We start from the raw sequence: 6,062 nt of genomic DNA, 5'->3' as shown, positions 1-6,062 counted from the left end.
TTTTTACAATATTTGCCCCTACCCCCCTGTCAAAGGGATATAGGCGTTAGAATCCATCTAATTGCATGTATGTACATTCATTATGGGGAAACTAGCCTTTTAAAAAAATATAATATTTTCCTCCAAAATGCTGAACCACCCCGGCCCTTACAACATCGGCCCGAAAAGTTGTGATAATTCAAATTTTAACAATATTTGCCCGTACACCCCTTTCAAAGGGTTATAGGGTCAGGATCGATCTAATTGTATGTATGTACATTCATTATGGGGAAAGTAGCCTTTTAAAAAAATATAATATTTTCCTCCAAAATGCTGAACCACCCCGGCCCTTACAACTTCGGCCCGAAAAGTTATGATAATTCAAATTTTTACAATATTTGCCCCTAACCCCCTGTCAAAGGGATATGGGGGTCAGGATCCATCTAATCGCCTGTATGTACATTCATTGTGGGGAAACTAGCCTAATAAAAAAAATTAATATTTTCCTCCAAAATGCTGAACCACCCCGGCCCTTACACCTTCGGCCCGAAAAGTTGTGATAATTCAAATTTTTACAATATTTGCCCCTACCCTCCTGTCAAAGGGATATGGGGGTCAAGATCCATCTAATGGCATGTATATACATTCATTGTGGGGAAACTAGCCTATTCAAAAAATATAATATTTTCCTCCTAAATGCTGAACCACCCCGGCCCTTACAACTTCGGCCCGAAAAGTTGTGATAATTCAAATTTTTCAATATTTGCCACTACGCCCCTTTCAAAGGGATATAGGGTTCAGGATCCATCTAATCGCCTGTATGTACATTCATTATGGGGAAACTAGCCAATTAAAAAAAATATATATTTTCCTCCAAAATGCTGAACCACCCCGGCCCTTACAACTTCGGCCCGAAGAGTTATGATAATTCAAATTTTTACAATATTTGCCCCTACCCCCCTGTCAAAGGGATATGGGGGTCAGGATCCATCTAATCGCCTGTATGTACATTCATTATGGGGAAACTAGCCAATTAAAAAAAAAAAATATTTTCCTCCAAAATGCTGAACCACCCCGGCCCTTACAACTTCGGCCCAAAAAGTTATGATAATTCAAATTTTTACAATATTTGCCCCTAACCCCCTGTCAAAGGGATATGGGGTCAGGATCCATCTAATCGCCTGTATGTACATTCATTGTGGGGAAACTAGCCTAATAAAAAAAATTAATATTTTCCACCCAAAATGCTGAACCACCCCGGCCCTTACACCTTCGGCCCGAAAAGTTGTGATAATTCAAATTTTTCAATATTTGCCACTACGCCCCTTTCAAAGGGATATAGGGTTCAGGATCCATCTAATCGCCTGTATGTACATTCATTATGGGGAAACTAGCCAATTAAAAAAAATATATATTTTCCTCCAAAATGCTGAACCACCCCGGCCCTTACAACTTCGGCCCGAAGAGTTATGATAATTCAAATTTTTACAATATTTGCCCCTACCCCCCTGTCAAAGGGATATGGGGGTCAGGATCCATCTAATCGCCTGTATGTACATTCATTGTGGGGAAACTAGCCTATTCAAAAAATATAATATTTTCCTCCAAAATGCTGAACCACCCCGGCCCTTACAACTTCGGCCCGAAAAGTTATGATAATTCAAATTTTTACAATATTTGCCCCTAACCCCCTGTCAAAGGGATATGGGGGTCAGGATCCATCTAATCGCCTGTATGTACATTCATTGTGGGGAAACTAGCCTAATAAAAAAAATTAATATTTTCCTCCAAAATGCTGAACCACCCCGGCCCTTACACCTTCGGCCCGAAAAGTTGTGATAATTCAAATTTTTACAATATTTGCCCCTACCCTCCTGTCAAAGGGATATGGGGGTCAAGATCCATCTAATGGCCTGTATGTACATTCATTGTGGGGAAACTAGCCTATTAAAAAAATATAATATTTTCCTCCAAAATGCTGAACCACCCCGGCCCTTACAATTTCGGCCCGAAAGTTGTGATAATTCAATTTTTTACAATATTTGTCCGTACACCCCTTTCAAGGGGTATAGGGTTCAGGATCCATCTAATCGCATGTATGTACAATCATTATGGGGAAACTAGCCAATTAAAAAAAAAAATATTTTCCTCCAAAATTCTGAACCACCCCGGCCCTTACCATTTCGGCCCGAAAGTTGTGATAACTCAAATTTTTCAATATTTGCCGCTACGCCCCTTTCAAAGAAATGTAGGGGTCAGGATCCATCTAATGGCATGTATGTACATTTATTGTGGGGAAACTAGCCTAATAAAAAAAATTAATATTTTCCTCCAAAATGCTGAACCACCCCGGCCCTTACAACTTCGGCCCGAAAAGTTGTGATAATTCAAATTTTTACAATATTTGCCCCTACCCCCCTGTCAAAGGGATATAGGCGTTAGAATCCATCTAATTGCATGTATGTACATTCATTATGGGGAAACTAGCCTTTTAAAAAAATATAATATTTTCCTCCAAAATGCTGAACCACCCCGGCCCTTACAACTTCGGCCCGAAAAGTTGTGATAATTCAAATTTTTACAATATTTGCCCCTACCCCCCTGTCAAAGGGATATAGGCGTTAGAATCCATCTAATTGCATGTATGTACATTCATTATGGGGAAACTAGCCTTTTAAAAAAATATAATATTTTCCTCCAAAATGCTGAACCACCCCGGCCCTTACCATTTCGGCCCGAAAGTTGTGATAATTCAAATTTTTACAATATTTGCCCCTACCCCCCTGTCAAAGGGATATAGGCGTTAGAATCCATCTAATTGCATGTATGTACATTCATTATGGGGAAACTAGCCTTTTAAAAAAATATAATATTTTCCTCCAAAATGCTGAACCACCCCGGCCCTTACAACATCGGCCCGAAAAGTTGTGATAATTCAAATTTTAACAATATTTGCCCGTACACCCCTTTCAAAGGGTTATAGGGTCAGGATCGATCTAATTGTATGTATGTACATTCATTATGGGGAAACTAGCCTTTTAAAAAAATATAATATTTTCCTCCAAAATGCTGAACCACCCCGGCCCTTACAACATCGGCCCGAAAAGTTGTGATAATTCAAATTTTTACAATATTTGCCCCTACCCCCCATTCAAAGGGATATGGGGGTCAGGATCCATCTAATGGCATGTATATACATTCATTGTGGGGAAACTAGCCTAATAAAAAAAATTAATATTTTCCTCCAAAATGCTGAACCACCCCGGCCCTTACAACTTCGGCCCGAAAAGTTATGATAATTCAAATTTTTACAATATTTGCCCCTAACCCCCTGTCAAAGGGATATGGGGGTCAGGATCCATCTAATCGCCTGTATGTACATTCATTGTGGGGAAACTAGCCTATTCAAAAAATATAATATTTTCCTCCAAAATGCTGAACCACCCCGGCCCTTACAACTTCGGCCCGAAAAGTTATGATAATTCAAATTTTTACAATATTTGCCCCTAACCCCCTGTCAAAGGAATATGGGGGTCAGGATCCATCTAATCGCCTGTATGTACATTCATTGTGGGGAAACTAGCCTAATAAAAAAAAATAATATTTTCCTCCAAAATGCTGAACCACCCCGGCCCTTACACCTTCGGCCCGAAAAGTTGTGATAATTCAAATTTTTACAATATTTGCCCCTACCCTCCTGTCAAAGGGATATGGGGGTCAAGATCCATCTAATGGCATGTATATACATTCATTGTGGGGAAACTAGCCTATTCAAAAAATATAATATTTTACTCCAAAATGCTGAACCACCCCGGCCCTTACAACTTCGGCCCGAAAAGTTGTGATAATTCAAATTTTTCAATATTTGCCACTACGCCCCTTTCAAAGGGATATAGGGTTCAGGATCCATCTAATCGCCTGTATGTACATTCATTATGGGGAAACTAGCCAATTAAAAAAAATATATATTTTCCTCCAAAATGCTGAACCACCCCGGCCCTTACAACTTCGGCCCGAAGAGTTATGATAATTCAAATTTTTACAATATTTGCCCCTACCCCCTGTCAAAGGGATATGGGGGTCAGGATCCATCTAATCGCCTGTATGTACATTCATTGTGGGGAAACTAGCCTATTCAAAAAATATAATATTTTCCTCCAAAATGCTGAACCACCCCGGCCCTTACAACTTCGGCCCGAAAAGTTATGATAATTCAAATTTTTACAATATTTGCCCCTAACCCCCTGTCAAAGGGATATGGGGGTCAGGATCCATCTAATCGCCTGTATGTACATTCATTGTGGGGAAACTAGCCTAATAAAAAAAATAATATTTTCCTCCAAAATGCTGAACCACCCCGGCCCTTACACCTTCGGCCCGAAAAGTTGTGATAATTCAAATTTTTACAATATTTGCCCCTACCCTCCTGTCAAAGGGATATGGGGGTCAAGATCCATCTAATGGCATGTATATACATTCATTGTGGGGAAACTAGCCTATTCAAAAAATATAATATTTTCCTCCAAAATGCTGAACCACCCCGGCCCTTACAATTTCGGCCCGAAAGTTGTGATAATTCAATTTTTTACAATATTTGTCCGTACACCCCTTTCAAGGGGTTATAGGGTTCAGGATCCATCTAATCGCATGTATGTACAATCATTATGGGGAAACTAGCAAATTAAAAAAAAAAATATTTTCCTCCAAAATTCTGAACCACCCCGGCCCTTACCATTTCGGCCCGAAAGTTGTGATAACTCAAATTTTTCAATATTTGCCGCTACGCCCCTTTCAAAGAAATGTAGGGGTCAGGATCCATCTAATGGCATGTATGTACATTTATTGTGGGGAAACTAGCCTAATAAAAAAAATTAATATTTTCCTCCAAAATGCTGAACCACCCCGGCCCTTACAACTTCGGCCCGAAAAGTTGTGATAATTCAAATTTTTACAATATTTGCCCCTACCCCCCTGTCAAAGGGATATAGGCGTTAGAATCCATCTAATTGCATGTATGTACATTCATTATGGGGAAACTAGCCTTTTAAAAAAATATAATATTTTCCTCCAAAATGCTGAACCACCCCGGCCCTTACCATTTCGGCCCGAAAGTTGTGATAATTCAAATTTTTACAATATTTGCCCCTACCCCCCTGTCAAAGGGATATAGGCGTTAGAATCCATCTAATTGCATGTATGTACATTCATTATGGGGAAACTAGCCTTTTAAAAAAATATAATATTTTCCTCCAAAATGCTGAACCACCCCGGCCCTTACAACATCGGCCCGAAAAGTTGTGATAATTCAAATTTTAACAATATTTGCCCGTACACCCCTTTCAAAGGGTTATAGGGTCAGGATCGATCTAATTGTATGTATGTACATTTATTATGGGGAAACTAGCCTTTTAAAAAAATATAATATTTTCCTCCAAAATGCTGAACCACCCCGGCCCTTACAACATCGGCCCGAAAAGTTGTGATAATTCAAATTTTTACAATATTTGCCCCTACCCCCCATTCAAAGGGATATGGGGGTCAGGATCCATCTAATGGCATGTATATACATTCATTGTGGGGAAACTAGCCTAATAAAAAAAATTAATATTTTCCTCCAAAATGCTGAACCACCCCGGCCCTTACAACTTCGGCCCGAAAAGTTATGATAATTCAAATTTTTACAATATTTGCCCCTAACCCCCTGTCAAAGGGATATGGGGGTCAGGATCCATCTAATCGCCTGTATGTACATTCATTGTGGGGAAACTAGCCTATTCAAAAAATATAATATTTTCCTCCAAAATGCTGAACCACCCCGGCCCTTACAACTTCGGCCCGAAAAGTTATGATAATTCAAATTTTTACAATATTTGCCCCTAACCCCCTGTCAAAGGAATATGGGGGTCAGGATCCATCTAATCGCCTGTATGTACATTCATTGTGGGGAAACTAGCCTAATAAAAAAAATTAATATTTTCCTCCAAAATGCTGAACCACCCCGGCCCTTACACCTTCGGCCCGAAAAGTTGTGATAATTCAAATTTTTACAATATTTGCCCCTACCCTCCTGTCAAAGGGATATG

The sequence above is a fragment of the Strongylocentrotus purpuratus genome, unplaced genomic scaffold, assembly GCF_000002235.5.
Source record: "Strongylocentrotus purpuratus isolate Spur 01 unplaced genomic scaffold, Spur_5.0 spur5_scaffold_11, whole genome shotgun sequence".
Taxonomy (NCBI): domain Eukaryota; kingdom Metazoa; phylum Echinodermata; class Echinoidea; order Camarodonta; family Strongylocentrotidae; genus Strongylocentrotus; species Strongylocentrotus purpuratus.
This window is presented reverse-complemented; position numbering follows the sequence as displayed.